General features: G+C 39.7%; 1 long non-coding RNA gene across 1 annotated transcript in view; it reads left to right on the plus strand.

Moving 5' to 3' along the window:
- The window catches only part of LOC142445523 (uncharacterized), a 162,908-nt gene that overhangs the window by 79,015 nt on the left and 61,646 nt on the right, over positions 1–22,247 (plus strand). Inside the window, exon 4 of the long non-coding RNA XR_012784031.1 lies at positions 6,509–6,605. This is a non-coding gene — a long non-coding RNA (uncharacterized LOC142445523). The remainder of the gene's footprint in view (positions 1–6,508; positions 6,606–22,247) is intronic.

A 22,247-nucleotide genomic window follows, 5' to 3' on the forward strand; every position in this document is an offset into this window, starting at 1 on the left:
ACGGATTGTCTTGGCCCACAGGTGGTGCAGCACACAGGTTGAGGCAGAGAACTAGCTGAAGCAGCAGCATGCTGGTCTGATCACCTGGGATCAAGAAAGAGCTTTGGGGTGCCGGCCGTCTTCATTTAACTTGGCCGCCCGCCAATCAAGCTGTGACCTGGTCAAAGTCTGCCCACATGTTCCAATTGGCCTAGTTGGCACAATAAGCCTGTCTATCACAACTGACCTGCCTGAAGGTTATTTTTGCACATATTTCCATGTCTGACCATGGTAGGATTTTACAGCCTAACTACTGCCTGGTGTTAGCTGTGTCTTTTGAGCCCCATCTGTTTTCTTTGACTTGTTGCAGCCACCCCAGCTCTCCTGGCTTCTTGTCAATAGCCTCATGTCTATCTATAGTCTTAGACCGATGCTTCTGTTTCAGAAAAAGTTTTTTTATTGTTAAATTAATTCTTTATTTTAAGGGCATTCTAGAGCATCTAAAGAAGTTTCTTAGCCTTTGAGTTATATGAAGACAAATAAGTAATAACCATATCATAAAAAAGCTAACCTGGAAAGTTTTTGATGAATAAAATTATTCCTTAAGCAGGTGATGGTTTATATCTCTGATGAATCAAGCTTTAGAACATATTAATACAAAGAATTATTGAATCTCTTAAGGAGATTAATCTGCTAAACCTGAGAAATTATTTACTGATTTAGAAGTTATAAGCTAGTTCTTGAATTTTGAATCACAAAACTGAAATTTCCAGTATTTAAATAGGGTATATAGCAACAACAGAATCCCTCAGAAAACAAACTCACTGCCATCAAGTCGATCATGATTCATAGCTGCCTTATTGGACAGGGTAGAACTACCCCGTGGGTTTCTGATGCTGTAAATTTTTACAGGAGTAGAAAGCCTCAGCTTTCTCCCATGGAGCAACTAGGTAGGTTCAAACTGCTGACTTTGTGGTCATTACCAGGGATTCTAAATAGGACCTATTATCTGTTAATTCTATTGCAATAAAGTAAAAGTGGTATTGTCAAATATTATATTTTAAAGTGCTATTGAGCCTGACAGATGACAATCACTAGTTAAAAGTGATGCTTTTGTAAACAAATAGATTCTGTAGCATCTCAATATGTACAGCCTTGTACGCAGCTACAGATCACACTACTTGCACCCCGCTACCCTACACAGCTTATAGCATCTTCTCTGGTTATAGGGAGTAATCACAGTTGGCAAAGCCATTTATTATCACTTGCTTCAAGGCTCTTGTTTTAATTTATAACAGTATTATTGTAGGCACTGGATGCATGTTGGCGTCTAAATTAAGGTTGCTGTTGTTTCTTCTTCTTTCTCAATAGATAATTTCCATTGTCCAGGCATATTTTAGAGTTAAAAAATTTTGAATGCCATAGAAATTCACAAAATAGAAAATGAGATGTGTAGTTCAAATTTCTGCAAAATACCATTCCCAGCCCCTGCAGGAGATTGGTTCTTTGCCACTGCCCTTCAGAGTCACCTTTATTTTCACAGCACTTTTCTGGCTGGTGCCAGCTTATTGTGCAGGGCCATCTGTAAACCAGCTCCAACAAGTCCTTCCCTAGTCGTTTTCATCAGAAACTTCCTCATAGGCATGAGTTGAGATGGTTGAGGCAGTTTGAAAGGGCTCAGAAAGCTTGGAGAAAGCACCACTTTCTGTAAGACTTCCGTGTACTTTCAAGACTTGCTTCCCCCCCACTTCCACAGACCGTGTCTAAGGTGGAGTGCTGCTGAGTATCCCTAACTTCACAGATGATGGATTCGATAACATCTATTTCGTGACATGTGACAAGTGGTTGAGTTTGCATGATTACCTGGTGAACTCTGGTTAGTATTCATTGCCTACTAAGACTCAGGCATGTTTCAGGAGCTAGTTGTCAAAGAAGAATAGTTGGAAAGAACATGACTTCGTTCCCAAGAAATAGGGATCTCCTCTTTCTCGTTAATGTTTCCTACCCTAAACGGTGCCCTAATCTGCTAAACACTGTAGAATATTGGATCTGCTGGGCCATCAGGACCAGATATTAACTACTTGTGTGATTTTGTGGAACGTCTTCTCTTTCCAGTTGGGGAAAAAAAGGAAAAAGGCCTGGAAGGTTTTGGATTCGTTCAGTAAGTGTACCTGAACATCACAATAAACTGGGCCTTACATGTAAAGCACTTCACCAGACTTTTAGCTTTTTTTCTCTTTTCTTGCTGCCATTAGATTGATTGGAACATATAGATATGGATTTCTGAGACTGCAAATCATTATGGGAGTAGAAAGCCTCACCTTTCTCCCTCAGAGGGGTTGGTGGTTCTGAACTGCTGGCCCTGTGGTTAGTAGCCCCACATGGAACCCACTTTCCACCAAAAGCACCACCAAAGCATTCTTCTTCAAACAAAATAAAATCCAATCACCACCATCAAGTTAATGCCGACTCACGGCAACCCTGGAGTCCAGGGTAGAACTGGCCCTGTGAGTTTCTAAGACTGGAACTGTTTTATAGGAGTAGAAAACCCTATCTTTCTCCCATGGAGCAGGATCGCGGTCCAATGGGTAACTCCTATGCCACATTGCTAGTGTGTCAAAAACTCAATCCATTGCTCTTGAGTTGATTCTGACTCTCAGCGATCCCACACAGGATTTCCGAGGCCACCCTTGCTTCTACAGAGTATTCTCGCTGCACTCCTTCCAAGAAGAGAAATTTTTGTTTTGATAGTTATGGTACTTTCAGTGTTCTTCACCAACACCATGATTCACCATGCATCAGTTCTTCCCTGTTCTTTCTTATTTATTGTCCAACTCTCACATGCATAGGAGACATTTGAAACTACCATGCCGTGGGTAAGGCACACCTTGGGCCTCCGTCAGCTTATGACTGTAGGTGTTGGGCTACTAACTGCAAGATCAGAGCAGCCAACCCAGTAGCCAGTAGTCTGCTTCCATAAAGGTTTACAGCCTTAGAAACCTTATATAGAGGGGCCTATGAGTCAGAATTGACTTGATGGTGGTGGGGTTGGTTTTATTTGTAGTATAGGTCACAAGAGTCAGAATCAACTCAATGGCAACAGGTTTGTTTATTATAAGAATTGTATTTTACACTTAATACTTTGGAACCTCAGATTGGTAGGTGGAATTATCCAATTTTCAGACGAAGAAGGCAAATCTGTGAGAGTTCAAGATCCTTTACCAAAATAGTGTGACTAGAAAGTAGAGGAACTAGGAATTGAGTCCAACTAGGAATTTTATCCTGTAATACTAGCTCTTAGATATATTGTCGTACAATATTTATTGATTTGAAAGGTTCCCTCACCTCTATGCCAAATGTGCCTTATAAAAACTCTTTCCCATATATGAACCCAAGAGTCTTTTGGAAATGAATTTATTAATCTATTTTACTTGGCTATTTTCATGTTCTGACTCTGCTTTTACTATGAAACAATATGCTTGTAAATAATAGTATTCCTTAATTTTAGGGAATTTCATTATATTTGACTGTATGGAGAAATTAGTATTTCTCTAGGCTAGGGTTTCATATGGGGTGCACTGATGGTGTAGTAATTATGTGTTTGGCTGTGAGCCACATGGTCAGCAGTTCAAAACCACCAGCAGTTCCGCAAGAGAAAGACGGACTTTCTACTCCTGTAACAGTTACAATTTGTTGGCCTTTAGGAGTGTTTTCCAGTTGAGTCTGTTGGGACACCACACCCTGGCCCCAAAGTCCACCTTCAGCATTCCCTAGGAACCTCGCCGCTCCATTCCCTTGCTTTTCTGTTGCACCCCCTTAGTGTTTTGCCTCAGTGTGGCGGGATCAGATTCAGTGCAATTCCCACACTGTGTCTCTGGTATTGTCCCCTGTAGGGCTATGGGTCAGAGAACACTAGAGTTTATAGTTAATTTTACTAAGCAGTTAATTGTTCTTTATATTGATATATTGTTATTAAGATTATAATCTACTTGATTATTTCTATAAATAAAATTGTTTCTGGGGGGAAATGAGGAGCTGATACCAAGGGCTTAAATAGAAAGCAAATGTTTTGAGAATGATGAGGGCAACAAATGTACAAATGTGCTCGACATACATGGATGTATGTATGGATTGTGATGAGTTGTACGAGCCCCCAATAAAATGATTTAAAATAAAAAAAATTGTTTCTGCAGCACTCTTAAAACATCCTATATAGTAATAACTTCAGAAATTGTTGCTTATGCCCTATATCATGAAGAAATAAAAGGTGTCTTCTCATTTAATCTAGTTTTATATAATAAATCATTTATTGCCTCCTTTTTCCTGAGAGCTAGCATTTATCATTAGCTTGCTCTTTTGCATCTCAGAAAAAGTTCAATATGATTTACTAATTTCAAAACTTGAAATTCAACTGTATTTTTTCAAAGCTATTATAATAATGTTTGAAATGATTGGTAGCATTGAATCTTAGAATCATGACTTGTGATATTGATGACACAAGGAAGAAATGCTTCCTGTTTTAGTTTTAATATTTTATTCTAATCTACTGTAGATTTAATGAATTTGGGTAATACTCTAACAAAAAATCGGATAGAAGAGTGAGAATAAAATATAATAAAATCACAAAATGTAATCATATAACTTGTATATTTGTTAGTATTCATTATTAATGGCTGAGTCATCTTGAATATAGTGGCACACTGTCAGCTATTTTCCTATGGAAAGAAATGATGCTTAATGCTAATCTTGTGAAATATATTTTCCTATTTCCAAGTGGGTGATGTTCTCTTTTACTAAAAAACAAAAACCACAGTTTAGAATATGGATTTTATAACGATGTATAAATTACCAAGGGCACATGAGGGAGGGGGAAAGGGGAGGGAGGGGAAAAAAGAGGACCTGATGCAAAGGGCTTAAGTGGAGAGCAAATGCTTTGAGAATGATTGGGGCAGGGAATGTGTGGATGTGCTTTATACAATTGATGTATGTATATGTATGGATTGTGATAAGAGTTGTATGAGCCCCTAATAAAATGTAAAAAAAAGAAAAGGAGAAAAAAAATGATTAGGGCAGGGACTGTGCAGATGTGCTTTATACAATTGATGTATGTAAATGTATGAACTGTGATAAGAGTTGTATGAGCCCCAATAAATTGTTTAAAAAAATGCTCAATTTATATAAAAGCTTTCTTTACATGGTGGGATTGTAATATTTTTAAGTTATGCTCTTAAAATATCCCCTACCTTTTTCAATAATATTCATGAAGTCATTACAGTTCATACAGTAAAGGGGAAATGTAATCTAAACCTTGAAGGCAGAAATAAAGAGAAAATCCAAAATGTAAAAAAAAAAATAGAATATGGATTTTAGATACCTTAGCATATCAATATAAAAAAACCCTTTAGCCCAGGAAATATGTCATTACCTCTCAAAATTGGTATAAAGTATAAAAAATATTATCAACTCACACCTTTACTTTGAAGCAACAACCTTTGAACAACTTCCTAATTTCTTGTATGCATGTTAAGATCCAGAATCATTACTATCTAGGCTCTCTAAGACCTGGCCCAGCCCTTCTTTCAGTTCATTGTCATCTCCGTGACTGCTGGGATAGTTTCCTCTGTAAGGTGATCACTGATTCTCTCCTGCCCCTTACATTTTTTCCATCGTGTTACTTTTGCTCCTTTTCAGTGTTTGTTTCAGGGTTCCCTGTTCAGAGAAATCTTCCCGGATTCTCTCTGACATCATGTCCCTCAGCTAACATCCCTCGTGGCAACCTTCCCTACTCTTCTTAGAGTTACACTGTATCTTTTTGTTGGGATTGTCAATCTGATACCCTGTGCAGAACCCGCACTCCTTGAAGATAAGTTCCCTGTTCATTTCTGTTTTCTGATCAATCTTTGGTAGCACAAGTTATGGATGCTGCTCCTGAGGCGGGCTAAGAGAACCCATTCTGCCCCAGGTTCTGGATGCCTCCACCAGGCTGAGTGCCTGTGCGAGGCCACTTTCTAAGTCAGTGGAACACCAATCTAAAGAAGGCTTTAGGAAACTTTTCTTTTCTTTTTCTGATTCGACCACAATTTTCATACCAAGTATATGGGCTGAGGTCTTGACTTTAAAAATATGTTTTCTCAGTTAATCTAAGCAAGAACTAGACAGTATTATGGTCTTTCCTTAAAGCAAAAAGGTCCAAGGTGATATTTCTAAAAGTTAAATTGTAATAGCGCAAAACAAACCGTAGCATCAATTCTGACTCATAGCAAACCTGTAGGACAGGGTAGACTTGCTCCTGTGGGTATCCAAGATGCTGACTCTTTACAGAAAGCCCCGTCCTTCTCCTGAGGAACAGCTGGTGGCTGCGATGAGCAGCCCAATGCATAACCACTGTACCATCGGGCTCTTCAGTCACTGAAATGTGCCTTTCTTTACATTTGTGCAAATCAAAAATTTTAAATACATTGACAAAGACAGCAGAGTATTCCGAGATTTTATCAAAAATAACATGATTGTCTATTGTGTTTGGTTGTAGGCAATATGAAACTGTGGTTCCACTGGAAGATTCTATTGTGACTGAAGTTACAGCTACTCTCCAAGAATGGTCCAGTCTGTGGAAACAACTGTACGTGGTAAGTAGGGTGATGCACTTACTGAGTCATTAAAGTTTCATCGTCCCAAGTGAAGAACACTTTATTCCATATCCTATTCTACAGCCTATTCCGGCCAAGTCTATACTTAAAGTTTCTAAATATGTGTATTTATCAAAGGTATAGTTCTAATGTTAACTGAACTATGAAAGCCCGAGTTTTGTCTGACTAAAGAAAATACACTGTTCATGTGTTTGCAGCTTCCCCATTGTCCTCAGTTCTGTGACATCCAAGATCTTCATGGCCCTCCTTATTGCTGCCTTCCCAGATACTTTTGCCAAATATCTATTCACCGGTGAATGAACAAACCTGAGAATGACTTAATGTATTAAGATATGGCCTTTTGCTAGAACAACAATTAGTAGAAAGCTTCGTAAAAACTACTCTTGTCGGGGAATTTAGTAGAGCACAAAAAGGCACACAAATAATTCTAATGTGTGGACTAAAAACAAGTGTCAGGATTTTAGTTCCAAATAAGACGGAGTGAGCTTATTCCAGTTTACTCTCCACCAACCACAACAACAACAAGTCCTGGACAAAATACACAATCACCCACCAGAAAACTCTGAAAGACGCAGACAAGGAGATGGAATGACTCGTGACCTTGAGACTTAGGGACTGACCTATAGGAGGCGTTCCTTGGAGTTTTTTTTTTTCTGTCCTTCCATGTATCCTGGTTTGGATGCTTGCCTGAAACCTGAAAATGCCTATGAGTTCAGAGGAACAAATAGCCCCCAGAAAGCTGGAACATGGCCCACCAGGGCAGAAATCTTTTAGCAGTAATGTTCTGTTCTTGAGGTGAACACCACAAGAAGTGGGCAGTACATCAGTGGGGTTCATGGCGAGAGCTATGTCTTTTATCCCTTCATTCCTCAGTAACAAAGAGATGTCACTCTCAAGTGGAGCCTGTAAGTGGTACTCTGACCACCACTGAAAGATGGCCCCACTTTCCAACCGAATCTGTAGATAAGACTGTTTTTCACAACCACCCAACATTAACAAGGCAACAACCTTACCACGAAGAGTTTTGTGGGCAAAACTTTGCCTTCCGCTAATTACTTCAACTGACAGCATGGGACTCTCCCCAGCTACGATTCTGACTTCCTTCTCCTGCATTCATGAGCCATTGCCCCTCCCAGGTAAAGCTTGTGGATAAAACAATATCTTCTAAATCTAGCAAGGACTTCTCATTTTAAGACCTTTTCTGAGGAGCTGGCAGGGTTCTCTCATCTAGCTCGCATACAAGTTGGGAAAACCAGAAAGTTACTGCAGAGGTTTTATAAATTAATGGACTTGTCAACCACAACTTGTAAAATGAGCCTGGGACTAAGATCAGAAAGGCCGACCACCTCCTGAAGTGTTTCAGTGTGACCACAGCCTCATAGTATGAGAGGGACTTCCAAAAAATTCATGGAAACACTGAATTATAAGATAATGGAAGTTTCCCATGAGTTTTGCAAGCCCTTTCATATAGTATGTAAACGATTCAAGATAGAACTCCAAATCACTTGTCGTATGCAAATTCAGTAAAGTCTCAACTTTAATAAGAAAAGGCAATCTTAACAGTTGCAGGCACTGAAATATGACATAGATGTTGGGATGATCACAGATTTGAAACAACTGTTGTAAAAATGTTCCATCAAGTATTCACAAATACTCATGGAATGAATGAAGCATCGAAAATCTCAACCAAGAGGTATAAGACATAGAATCAAATGAAAAATTTTAAATTGGAAAATATAGTAAGTAAAAATTTAAAAGTCACTGGATGGGTTCATTAGAATGGAAATGACAAAGCATTAGTGAACTTGAAGATAGATCAACAGAGATTATCCAGTCTGAATAATAAAAACAAATGGATAAAAGTCAGCTCACCTCATGGAAGCAGTAGTCAAGAGATCAAATGATACATTGTGTTCGGAAAATCTGCTGTACAGGACCTCATTAAACATTGCAGAGCAGAGACATTTCTTTGGGAACTAAGGCATGCCTGATCCAAGCCATGGTATTTTCAATGACCTCATCTGCATATGAAGGTTAGACATTGAATAAGGAAGACTGAAGAAAAAGTCAATACATTTGATTATGGTGCTGGCAAAGAATAGTGAAAATACCATCGACTGCCGAAGGTTGAACAAATCTGTCTTGGAAGAAGTACAGTCAGAATGCTCCTTAGAAGCAGGGATGGTGAAACTTTGTCTTATTTACCTTGGACATGTTTTGAAGAGAGACTCATCCCCAGAAAAGGACAGCCTGCTTGGTAAAGTAGGACAGTGGAAAGAAGATGCCCTTTGATGAGATGGACTGCAACCACGGGTTCAAACATTACAATTGCGTGGATGGATGTGCAGAACTGGGCAGGCACTGTGGTTCTGTTCTACACAAGGTTGCCATGAGGTGGGACTGGCCCAACGACACCTGACAACAACACGTAGCTGCAGTAATGATGACAGAGTGGGGTTGATTGGTGGACTGGATCCACACAATGCAGGCAACTGTTCTTAGACAAAGGGGCAAAAGCAATTCACTGGGTTAAAAATATTTTTAACAAATAGTGTTGGAACAGCTGAAAATAAAATGAAAACGACCTGAATATCACTTTATAATATAAAAAATTAAAATAGACTCCATATCTAAATGTGAAATTTAAAACGATAGACATTTTAGAAGAGATGGAGGAGAACATACTTAGAGTTAGGTGAAGGGTTCTTAGACATAGCCACTTGTGAAAAATCGATAGAAGAAAAAGTGAAAAATTACAAGTGACTGGCTATATTGAAAAGAGTACTATTGCAAATAGTCATTTTTATACCATCTTCCTGAAGTTTGAAAATGCTATTGTGCTTTTAGATTCTCCTTTGGATGAACAGAATTATGTCGCCTTCCTTTGTTATTTTAACAACAGCATTTCTGGTTGATTCTTCATGACCTACTGATGATGGCAAGTAGCAAATGATGAGTATTCTGTTGTGCATGGGTGAAATCAGAAATGCAGCCAGTTAAATCCAGAACACAAAATATAGACATTTTTCTGTTGAGTTACATTTAAAAGTGAACTGTAAGCAAATATTTTTTAGTGTATTAAGGAAAACTTAAATGGGTGGAATACCCCCAAATGGTCACGTAGGCACAGTTTAAACAGACAAATCTAGTGTAAGACGTGATTTGAATGAATACAAGCAACCTCTGAAGTACTCATTCTATTGAGAAAGAACAAAAATCTCTTCTATTTCTGCTGTCAGAGAAACATTGACTCCTTTGTTGTTCCTACTTCATCCTAGATGTCACCCTTCTCCTCCTGCCTCACGCTACTAGCAGGCACTTAGTTACCTGGCCGTCCTCTGAGAAGAAGTGCATTTTAGCACCAGGATGAGTCCAGATGACAGTTTCTAAAGAATAATTCATCTGATTTAGAAAACAAGCGGAAAACAACTTAAGTAAAAGACAAACAGTAAACTGGAAAACAAATATTAACAGATATCTAACTATGAAGATGCAGGTCTTCTTACACAAGGAGTGCCTAAAACTGAATCAAACTAGCTATGACCCCATTGGTAATTGACAGAATATAGGAACAAACCCTGTACAAGACAACGCATGAAGGAAAATGTTCAGTCTTACTAAAAATCAAGGAGACGAAAATTGAACCAGTGATATAAATTTTTCTTTCAAATTAAATAAGAAAGTAGAAATTATTCTTTGAGTTTCCACTAAAATGGATAGCTCCATATTTTGCTGGTAGACATAAAACCTTTAAAAAATAATTTAGGAAAAAAATAATGTAGGAAAGCTTTAAAATTATTTTAGACTCTAGTAATTCTACCTCTGGGTATTTATTTTATGATAGTTTTGAATATGGGTGGGGTGAATTTCTATTTCACAGATATATCCATAGAAGCATTATTTGCAATAACAAAAATAAATATAATTTTTCTTTCCTATGTATTCTAATTATGGCTTAATTAAAATAAAATAAATTAGTTCTTGTGTTTAAAGAACCATTAGAAGAAATTCAAAAGCATATTATATTATTAAAGTGAAAATCTGTATAAATTATATGTAAAGTATTCAGAATGCTGCATTCTGAAAGCATATTTAAAAAGAGATGAAAATAACACTAAAATATTCATCAGAATTGAGGGCCTAACATGTTATGTTTTTTTTTCTGAAGCTTTTAAATTTTTTGTGAATATCTACTGTTTTAATTGATAGCAGAAAAAACTTTTTAAAAACAAACAGTTCTGTGAAATAATAACAAATAATACTAAATCATTAAGATATGTAAATGAGATTTTGACTGCTTAATTGGCTGTTTGGTTTTTTTTTAAGAGCATGAGTAGTTATTTATTCAATTCTAAAAGTGGTTCTGTGGGAAAGGGGCTATGGACCTGGACTTATATCTGGCTCTACCATTTTCTAGGTTAGACTTGTTATTGTGCTTTAGTTTCTTATGCTCTCAACGATTATAAGCCACTTAATAAATGTTATATACATTATTCTACTTTGGCATATGAGTTATATGAAGTACAGATATCTAGAGTGGTAGCGGCTTCACCACATAAGAAGCTTCTCTGTCTATATATAGAGATTAGTGAGCACAATGGAATGAGTTTCATTTGTATAATGGGATATTTGAGCAAAAGTGTACATGCATGCATGTGAGACCAAATACAAAACAGCACCACCCCTCTGAGACTGTTAAAACCATAATCTCCCCATTTAGTAGTTCTTTGATATGAAATACGTTATCTAAGAACCATAATTGTAGAAAATAGTGATGTTACTATGCATTCCTGTAAAAAAAAAATCCCCACACATGTCAAACTTTAAATCTATTTTTAAGCTTCACATGCTGTGGTAAAATCTGTGAGCCTGAGGGCCTATTGGTCCCATGCTTCACTACTTTCCCCCTTTGAGAAGAGGGGGTCTCACCCCGTTTCTGTCTCTACCCATTAGGAAGATTTGGGTTTTCTTTTGCCCCCAGGCTTCCACCACACGCACGTTCCAGCTTGGAAGGGTGACAGCACATTAGAATCACATTCAGAAAGTGTCCTCTTTTACCTAGGTAATTGAGGTCAATTTTCAGTGTAAATAGAAAAGAGCATTATTTCCCATCGAAAATAGTTTATTACAAGAAATTTCTATTTCCTTGTGGTGCTCTCAGGTAAGTGTTGGCTCACTGAATGCAAGATCAGTAGTTCAAACTCACTAGCCACGAGGCTAGACAGCACCTCTAAAGACCGACAGCCTTGGAAACTGCACATAGAATTGCTCGCAGGTGGAATTGACTTGATGGCAGTTGGCCTGTTTGGGCATTATGCGAAATACAATGTTCAAGCTAAAACCATAGATATTTGAGTTGGTTGGCTCTCCTAAGTAACATCTCAACTTAATTATGATAACATTATCTGGTAGGATACAGCTCAATACAGTTTGGGCTAAGGAACCTTTTTCTTTGTGATAAATGTACTTATCATACCGCAAATGTTAAATACTCCTTTTACTGTTAGAAATTTTGGGAATTAATCCTATTATCTCTATTTCATGAGTCATATTACCTATAAGGGTCAAAAGCAGGAACCTATTGGTGTCTTTCATTGAGTGAACATCTGTTCTGTTGTTTTACATTCGTAATTCAGCATACATGTACACACACAGTCTATACCATGGCTACTTCCAGCGAGTCCATTCCAGCTCATAGAGAGAACCATAATACAATGAACCTACTCACCTTCAAGAACAGAATCAGCTCAAATCTTTCAAGTCGCTTACACTGCTCTCCTCGGTGACCTTGTCAAGGGAGCCGTGATGCTGCAGTGGTTACAGTGCATGGCTGTTGAGGTCAGCAGCAGGAGTCAAGAAAGATGTGTCCCAACCGCTAAAGACAAAGCGGGTGAATAAGCAAATGTGGTGCCCGGCTATCAAAAGATATAGTATCTGGGGTATTAAAAACTTGAAGGTAAACAAGCAGCCATCTAGCTCAGAAACAACACAGCCCACATGGAAGAAGCACACCAGCCTGTGTGATCACGAGGTGTCAAAGGGATCAGGTATCAGGCAGCGTCAGAACACAAAATCTTACCATAGTGAATGGGAAGGGAGTGCGGAGTGGAGACCCAAAGCCCATTTTTAAGCCACTGGACATCCCCTTACAGAAGGGTCTCCGGGAGGAGATGAGCCGATCAGGCTGCAATGTAGCAATGATGAAAAATAGAACTTTGTTCTAGTTCCTAAGTGCTCCCCTCCTCCCCCAAACTATCATGATTCCAATTCTACCTTCAAGTCGGGCTAGACCAGAGGATGTACACTGGTACAGATAGGAACTGGAAACACAGGGAATTCGGGACAGATTAAATCCTCAGGACCAGTGGTGTGAGTGGCGATACTGGGAGGGTAGGTTGGAAATGGGGAACCGATTACAAGGATCTACATGTGATCTCTTCCCTGGGGGCAGACAACAGAAAAGTGGGTGAAGGGAGACATTGGACAGGGAAAGATATGACAAAATAATAATTTATATATTATCAAGGGTTCATGAGGGAGGGGGGAGCGGGGAGGGAGGGAAAATAATGAGGAGCTGATGCCAGGGGCTTAAGTGGAGAGCAAACGTTTTAAAAATGATGAGGGCAATGAATGTACAAATGTGCTTTATACAATTGATGTATGTATGGATTGTGATAAGAGGTGTATGAGCCCCTAATAAAAGGATTAAAAAAACAAAAAAATAATTATTTTATTTCAATGTATGAAGAAATTGTAGAATCATGATTAGATGTCATATTTAATAAAATATCAACAAATGAATATTTTTATAAAAAGAAAGAAAGATGTGTCCATCTGCTTTTGTGAAGACTTACAGCCTTGGAAACCCCGTGGGGCAGTTTAACTGTCCTAATGGGTCTCTGTGTGTAGCAATCAATTTGATTGCAGTGAGTGGTTTGGCTTTCATCACATCTCAAGGAGCCCCTGTGGTGGATGTAAGGGGTTAAGCCCTCTGCTGACAACTGAAAGACCAGTGTTGGTTCCAGCCCTCCTGTAGTCAGCTCCCATACAGATGCACATCCCTGGAAACTTCATGGGGAAATTTACTCTGTCCTATGGGATCCCTGTGAGTTGGAACTGGATCACATGGCCATGTGTTTGCTATGTGGTTTATGATCTGTCACATCTTTTCTTTGTCCCTGTAGAGTTAATAACTTCTGAATTTTTCATTAATTACCATGCGTTATTTCTTGATATAGGAGCCCTAGTGACATAGTAGGCTAAGCATTGGGCTCCTAACAGCAAGGGCCACAGTTCCAACCCACCAGTTGCTCTGCAGGAGAAAAGCAAGGCTGTCTGCTCTTGTAAAGATTTACAGTCATGCAAACCTTAAAAGAGGAGTTCTACTCCGTCCTATAGGGTTATTATGAGCCAGACTTGATTCCATGATTTGATTTTTTTTTGGTATTATTTTTTTTCTTGATTTTATTTATTATTTTTTAATCATTTTATTGGGGGCTCATACAACTCTTGTCACAATCCATACATATATCAATTGTATAAAGCACATTTGTACAGTTGTTATCCTCATCGCTCTCAAAACATTTGCTTTCCACATAAGCCCCTGGCATCAGCTCCTCATTTATCCTCTCCCTACCCCCTATACCCTCCCTCATGAACCCTTGATAATTTATCTTCTGACATGTCCCTTACCCACTTTTCTGTTGTTTGTTCCCCAGGGAGGTTATATGTAGATGTTTACAATAGGTTCCCCCTCTCTACCCCACTCTTCCTCCACCCTCCCGGGATCGCCACTTTCACCACTGGTCCTGAAGGGTTCATCTGCCCTGGATTCCCTGTGTTTCCAGTTCCTATCTGTACCAGTGTATACCCTCCGGTCCAGCCAGATTTGTAAGGTAGAATTGGGACCATGATAGTGGATGGGGAGGAAGCATTTAGGAACTAGAGGAAAGTTATATGTTTCATTGTTGCTACACTGCACCCCGACTGACTTGTCTCCTCGCCACAACCCTTCTGTAAGGGGATGTCCAGTTGCCTACAGATGGGCTTTGGGTCCCCACCCCGCACTCCCCCTCATTCACAGTGATATGATTTTTTTGTTCTTTGATGCCTGATAATTGATCCCTTTGGTGCCTTGTGATCACGCAGGCTGGTGTGCTTCTTCCATGTGGGCTTTGTTGCTTCTGAGCTAGATGGCTACTTGCTTACCTTCAAGTCTTTAAGACCCCAGACTCTATATCTTTTGATAGCTGGGCACTATCAGCTTTCTTCACCACATTTGCTTATGCACACACTTTGTCTTCAGCAATCATGTCAGGAATGTGAGTATCATGGAATGCCAGTTTAATAGAACAAAGTATTCTTGCATTGTCCATTTGCTACCTTAATACTGATATTCTTTCTTTAAAAGCATCTCTGATGGCTCATTGGTTAAGTGTTAGGTTGATAACTGAAAGATCAAATACCTATTCTGAATTTCTCTCTCTTAATGGGATGTTTAAAATTATTGTTATTATTATTAAATTCATCCAAAGAAGATCTATGCGGTCAGGAATCTTAATCCTTTAGCCTTTGATCCTCCCTCCCTCCCAATGTAGCCTAAGACTTGACCTCTTAGTTTGTTTTGTTACAATTCAGGTGTTGTCAGTTGTCCACAGGGCAAGTGCAGAAGCATACCTGATTACTTCTCCTTATTGCAATTCTGGCCTTCCTTTCCTACCTACTTGGCCATATATTAACTAAGATTATTAAATAATATGTTTTTGTTTTGATGCTATTCAGAATTTACAGGTGTATTTTATCTGTAGGCGTTTCTCTTCCAAACTTCTCTGTAATATCCCTCAATTTAGAATAAGTGTTATGGGCTCTTGAAAGTGCACTTCCTTTTAAAAGCATCTCTTTTCAGTTGGGAGACAAAGGGAATTTATAGAGGGCTAGACAAAGACATGAACATATGCAAATATATATATGAGGATGGGGAAATAGACCTATGTGCCTATATTTATAGGTTTAGTATTAAGGTAGCAGAAGGACATTGGTCCTCCACTCAAGTACTCCTTCAGTGCAAGAAAACTTTCTTCTATTAAATTGGCATTCTATGATGCTCACCCTCCCGACACAACCGCTGAAGACAAAGCAGGTGAATAAGCAAATGTGGTGAAGAAAGCTGATGGTGCCTGGCTATCAAAGATAGAGTGTTTGGGGTCTTAAAGGCTTGAAGGTAAACAAGCAGCCATCTAGCTGAGAAGCAACAAAACCCACATGGAAGAACACACCAGCCTGTGTGATCACAAGATTCTGAAGGGATCAGTTATCAGGCATCAAAGAACAAAAAATCATATCATTGGGTGCACACTTCCATGATACGATCGCTGAGGACAAATGGGTGCATAAACAAATGTGGCCAAGAAAGCTGATGGTTCCCAGCTATCAAAAGGTATAGCATCTGGGGTCTTAAGCAGTCATCTAGCTCAGAAGCAACAAAGCCCACATGGAGGAAGCACACCAGCCTGTGTGATCACGAGGTGTTGAAGGGATCAGGTATCAGGCAGCATCAGAACACAAAATCTTACCATAGTGAATGAGGGGGGGAGTGCACAGTGGAGACCCAAAGCCCATTTGTCGGCCACTGGAGATCCCCTTGCAGAGGGGTCTAGGGGAGGAAATGAGTCAGTCAGGGTGCGATGTAGCACCGATGATGAATACAGCTTTCCTCTAGTTCCTAAATGCTCCTCCTACCCCCCACTATCATGATCCGAATTCTACCTTGCAAGTTTGGCTAGACCAGAGGATGTACACTGGTGCATATAGGAGCTGGAGGCACAGGGAATCCAGGGTGAATGATACCTCCAGGTCCAGTGGTGTGAGTGACGATACTGGGAGGGGTTGGAAAGAGGGAACCGATTATAAGGATCTATATGTGACCTCCTCCCTGGGGACGGACAACAGAAAAGGGGGAGAAGGGAGACATCGGACAGGGCAAGATATGACAAAATAATTTATTAATTATCAAGGGCTCATGAAGGAGGAGGGAGGGGGGAGCGGGGAGGGAGGGGGGAAAAAAGAGGACCTGATGCCAAGGGCTTAAGTGCAGAGCAAATGCTTTGAAAATGATGAGGGCAATGAATGTACAGATGTGCTTTACACAATTGATTTATATATGGATTGTGATAAGAGTTGTATGAACCCCTAATAAAAATGTTTAAAAAAGCATCTCTTTTCAAGAGGCCGTTTTTCTCCATAAATAAGTGGTCCTTGTATATTTATGGTACTTTATAGGATCAGCAATTTATAAACCTTTATATTCTCACAACAGCCTTTGGAGATAAATATTGGCATCTTTACTACAAATCTAGTGAATGCTATAGTTCGGACGTGACTAAGGTGACTGAGTACCTCCTTTCTACCTCTCCCCTAGACCGAATCTTAAGGAATAGAAGCTAATGGATAAATCAATCCGCTATTCTGTTTTAAAAGCTTTTATTGTGAATTAGACAGGGGTTTACATATCAGATCACCATTTTTATATCCTACAACTGTAACAATGTAACAACCCCCCATTCCATGATCTCATCCTGCCCTCTCCCCTTTTCTGTCTCCTTTATTGCATGTTATCTTCCCCTTCCCCAGGTTAGCACCAATTTACCTTCTGCCCTCCCTTCTCTTCCCATCCCTGTCACCCATCAAAGCCGATTTCTTTTAGTATGATGACCTTTATCTTTTTTTTATAACAGTGGTCTCATACAATTTATCTTTTTTTGGACTAAGTTCACTCAATACAGTGTCTTCCAACTCCATCCGTCTCATGAGGCGCTTCACAGTTTCATCAATATTCTTTTAGCAATGAATAGTATTCCATTGTGTTTATAAACCAGAGTTGACATCCATTCCTCCACTGAAAGGTACTTAGGTTGTTTTTTATCTTTTTACTGTTGTGGATAATGTTATGATGAACATGGATGTGATGTGCAGGTTCTTTGTTCTTGTTTCTTTAGAGTACATACCAAGTATGAGATCTCTGGGTCATGTCCTATTTCCATTTTCTGTTATTTGAGGAAGTGCCATACTGCCTTTAATACACTGGGAGTTGGTTTTCATATTTGGAGTGAGGCATGTGTCCTGCTTCATTCTTCTATAAATAGACATCTAATTTTGCCAATGCCATTTTTGAAGAGACTCCCTCATTTTATTTATTTTAACCCTTTGTCAAAAATCAATTGTCTGTGGGTGGAAAGATTTATTTCTGGCTCTTCCATTCTGTTCCATTGTTCGATATATATATACTTCTACCAGGACCAAGCCACATACTGTGGCTGTGTAGTCGATTTTGAGGCTGGAAAGTGAGAGGCCTCTTGCTGTGTTCTTCTTTAGTAGTATTTTGCTTATCCTAGTTTTTTTTTCCTTTCCATATAAAATTAGTGATTAGTTTTTGGCTCTCTTTAAAGACTGGTGCTGGAATTGGAATCGCATTATACGAGTGAGTAGATAGATAGATAGATACACAGATAGATAACTTTGGGTAGTATTGAAGGAGCCCTGGTGGCATAGTGTATTTTGTGTTGGGCTGCTAACCACAAGGTCAACAGTCCAAATCCACCAGCAGCTCCACAGGAGAAATGTACTTTCGACTCACTAAAAGTCAGAATTGTCTTGATGGCATGATTTTGCTTTGTTTTTTTTTTTTTTTTTTGGTTGTGTGAGATTAACATTTTCACAATGTATGTCTTCCTATCTATGAGCATGGAACATTCTTCCATGTATGTAGGTCTCTTGGTTTCTTATAAAGTAGTGTTTTTGCAGTTTTTTTTCCCCAAGTCTTTTGTTTCTCTGTTTAGGTTTATAGTGGGCTACGAGTTGGACTGCTAACACAAGGTCGGCAGTTTGAATCCACAGGTCACTCCACAGGAAAAGATGAGGCTGTCTACACTTGTAAAGATTTATAGTCTTGGAAACCCACAGGGGAGTCTACTCTTTCATCTAGGGTTCTGTGCATGACTCAACGTGATGGCAGCAAGTTTGGTTTGGGTTTTGATTACATCTTCTGGGTAGTTATTGTTAATGTAATTGTTTTCTTGATTTCCTTTTTAGGAATCTCTTCCTTAGTATATAGGAATCTAGTTGATTTTTGTATGTTGATCTTATACCATGCCACATTACCGAATCTTTCAATTATTTTCAACAGTTTCCTTGTTGAGTCTTGGGGATTTTCTGTGTATAGAGCCATACCATTGGCAAATGGAATTTTACATCTTTTTTGCTGACTTAGATGCCATTGATTTATTTTTGTTCTCTAATAGCTCTGGCTTAGATTTCCAATTATCTGTTCTTTTTGCCTGAAAACCCTTTTCCAACAAAAACCCAGAATATATATGTATATATTGCTCAGTTGAGTAATACTTCTAACTTAATCATATTTACCTTCTTATGAGTTTACAAATCAGAAACAAGTATCTTCTCTAATGAACTATATATGGATTATAATGTGGGTTTTTGTTAAATTCATTTACAGGCACTATCATTATAAAAATCAAAGTCATTGTCCATTGGCAAGCATCTGGCCATAACCTTCATCAATAGGACAGTGGACATAAAAGATCATTTAAGGATAATGAGTCTCCTACTTTGATTTAGGGATTTTAAGACTACACTGTTTTGAGGTGTGTCATAGTTCTCTAGTCATTGTCCGTAATTTAGAAAGTGTGTTTTAGCTTATTTTCCTGGTTTTAAACAATCTTGAGTACACTCTTCCTGAAATCTAAAGGAGGAAATTATACATTGCTAAAATATGACTGAGCAAATGACACTAAAAGCCTCAATATCACCATGACACTATAACACATTACCATCCACCTTATCGATCCTTTCATATCACTGTCACCAGTGACAAGCATATTCAGTGTTCATTTTCAACATCCTGTAACAAAGAAGTAGCAGTGAGAAAGAGCATCTTTCTGTTTATATATTTTGAGTCGAGTTATTAGACTTATTGTAAGCATATTTTCAATAAAAATTCACTTGCTCTTTTATGAAGACAGTAATGGGTTAGCATGGGAGCTCGAGGTCTCTCAGAGGTAGTCCAAGTAGAGTTGCAAGTCCTCTGAAGTTTTTGTGAAGAGCAGTTGGGATATCAAATTATACTCAAGGACATTCTTTCAGAGAGGCATACCCGGCTCTGAGGCTTGCTTTCTGAGTTACGGCAGCAGAATATTTAGCTAGCTTGAAAGCTTTTAGCTTACTTTTCTAGTTCTTGTGAAATGCATTTCCCTAACAGGAACTGAAAGTGGCAGTTTCAGGTATGAAATGTTCTAAGGCTATGGATCAAAGGCATGCAGCAACACAGCAGTGTTTATCGTTTCAAAAGGTGTAAATATTTCTGTTTCTTCCTCAAAAGACCAAACCAGGAGCTAAGAAATGCTATTATCTTCCCTTTCCTTTTCTTTTTTGAAGAAAATAGGTTTCCATAAAAATAGATTTCTGATTTCCTCAAAATTCTCTTAAATATTTATTTTCTTTTTAGAAACAGTGTGTATTTTCTTAATAAGGCTTCACTTCATTCTCCTTATGAATTTATTTGTATGCAAAGGACTTGCTGTCCAAAATGACCAGTGTCCTTATACTCCCAAGTTACAACCTCCATGGAGGAGAGACAACCTCTTTGGGTTCCATGGCAGCCCTAATCCTCAGGTCCAATCACAATGCAATTGCATGTGATAGTGGAGCCCTTGTGACCCAATGGTCAAATGCTTGACTACTGGCAGAAAGGCTGGTGGCTGGGGCCCATGCGGCACCTTCATGGGGGGAAAGACCTGCCACTCTGCTCCTGTATAGATGACAGCATGGGAAGCCCTCTAGTGACGGGGCTAGATGGGAGTGGGGGTGGGCGGTGGGTGGTGGGAGATAGTTGCGATGGCTCCTATACTACCCTCCATCAGCAAAAACATGAAAAAACAAGTGAAACAAGTTCAGCTGACAGTCTTGGAACCCTAAGCAGCAAAAACAGAAGGATGAAGAATTAGATTGAACACTGACTGTGATGAGAATCTGGATGAAAGCAGTAAACAAGACCATTTACAGATTATAGGTACCCTGCCAACTGACCTTGCACATCATGGTCATCTTGATACAAAGCAAGCAACATTTCCAATTGAGGAACAAGAAAGCCACCTTCATTCAGTTCCCAGTAGGAGACAGAATGCAGAGTGACGAAAGGTAAGCAGAACATGAACCAGATCTAAGGAGGGAACGTGCAGGAAGGTGGATGAGAACTCCAGGAATCCAAGCAACTACAGAATAGGAAGGGAACCAGAAAATGGAAAGAGCTCCTTATCAGAACCAGTCTTGGGTTGTTTTTCACTGATGATACCTACAAAAGAAGGATCTGCAGAGTGGGACCTGGAGATACCAGGCTCCAGACAGCCCCTCACATTTGGTTGGGACTGAGTCTTGATCAACAGAGTGTTCTCACTAAGGAGTGCCTGGTGCCTATGCTGATGACCAGAAGGACATGTTCTCCCTTTCCCTCTCAGTGACCTTTGCCTCACCCATCCAGTGACTGGCAGCACAATCCACCCTGCCAGTGTTCAGTAATACATGCCCACTTGTGATGCATTGTGTCACTGTTCTCATAAATCTGTGCTGCATGCCCATTCTACCTACCCATCCCTGCTCTTGTTACTGCTTTCCCAGTGGTGCATATACCCATGCCACTACACCAAAGACTGATAGCACATGTGCATCACCCACCACCCTATGCCTCCAAAATATATATAAACACTTGTGATTGGCAGTGCATTTCTGCCCACTGCTGTGCTGCTCCTCTGGTGGCACTGGCCTGAGCCCTGGAGACAAGTGATCCATGCACCCCTGCCACGACCACCTGACATCTGGTGATAAGCATAGTGCTCATCATCCAGGAATTGGTGGGAATTCTCCATGAACTCATGCTTAGTGACCTGCTGGACAGGCGCGTCACCTCATCAGCAATGTCTCTTACATCCCTACAAGTGCCATCTGCACCTTTGCTCTTCCCTGCACTGTCTTCCCTGCTGCTGTGCCATACACTCCGACTGTACAAGTGCTGCAGCTCTTTGATCCCTCACCACCTACTAAGGTAGCAGTTCAGCTATGTATATGGAGCCTCTTCTGTTCATTTGGGTCGCACTTTATCAATGTCTGCTGTGTAGTCTGGGTACTTTAGAGAAACAAATCCCCAGAAAGCCATGTATAAGAGAGAATTTTATATAAAGGTTAAGTGCACATCAAGAAAGCATCCCAACCCAGAGCTGCCCAAGCCCACAAGTTCAGCATCAGCCCATATGTCCAACACCAATCCACAAAGTCCTCCATCTCACAAAACACACACAATGACATATGTCCAACACCAATCCACAAAGTCCTCCATCTCACAAAACACACACAATGACATCGACCACAGGAGGAAAGCCGAATCAGTTAGCGTGTATGCATCTCAGCGCTGGCAGGGGTCTCCACACAACTGCTCCAGCACCCAGGGCTGCATCGGGGTAGGTCCATGCGGCTTCTCCTCAGGGATGTCTTGCAGGAAGTGAGCCTTGCCCGCTGAAGCAGGTAACTGGCTAAGGCAGCTGCACCCTGGTCCGACCA

This window comes from Tenrec ecaudatus, chromosome 4, assembly GCF_050624435.1.
Source record: "Tenrec ecaudatus isolate mTenEca1 chromosome 4, mTenEca1.hap1, whole genome shotgun sequence".
NCBI lineage: Eukaryota > Metazoa > Chordata > Mammalia > Afrosoricida > Tenrecidae > Tenrec > Tenrec ecaudatus.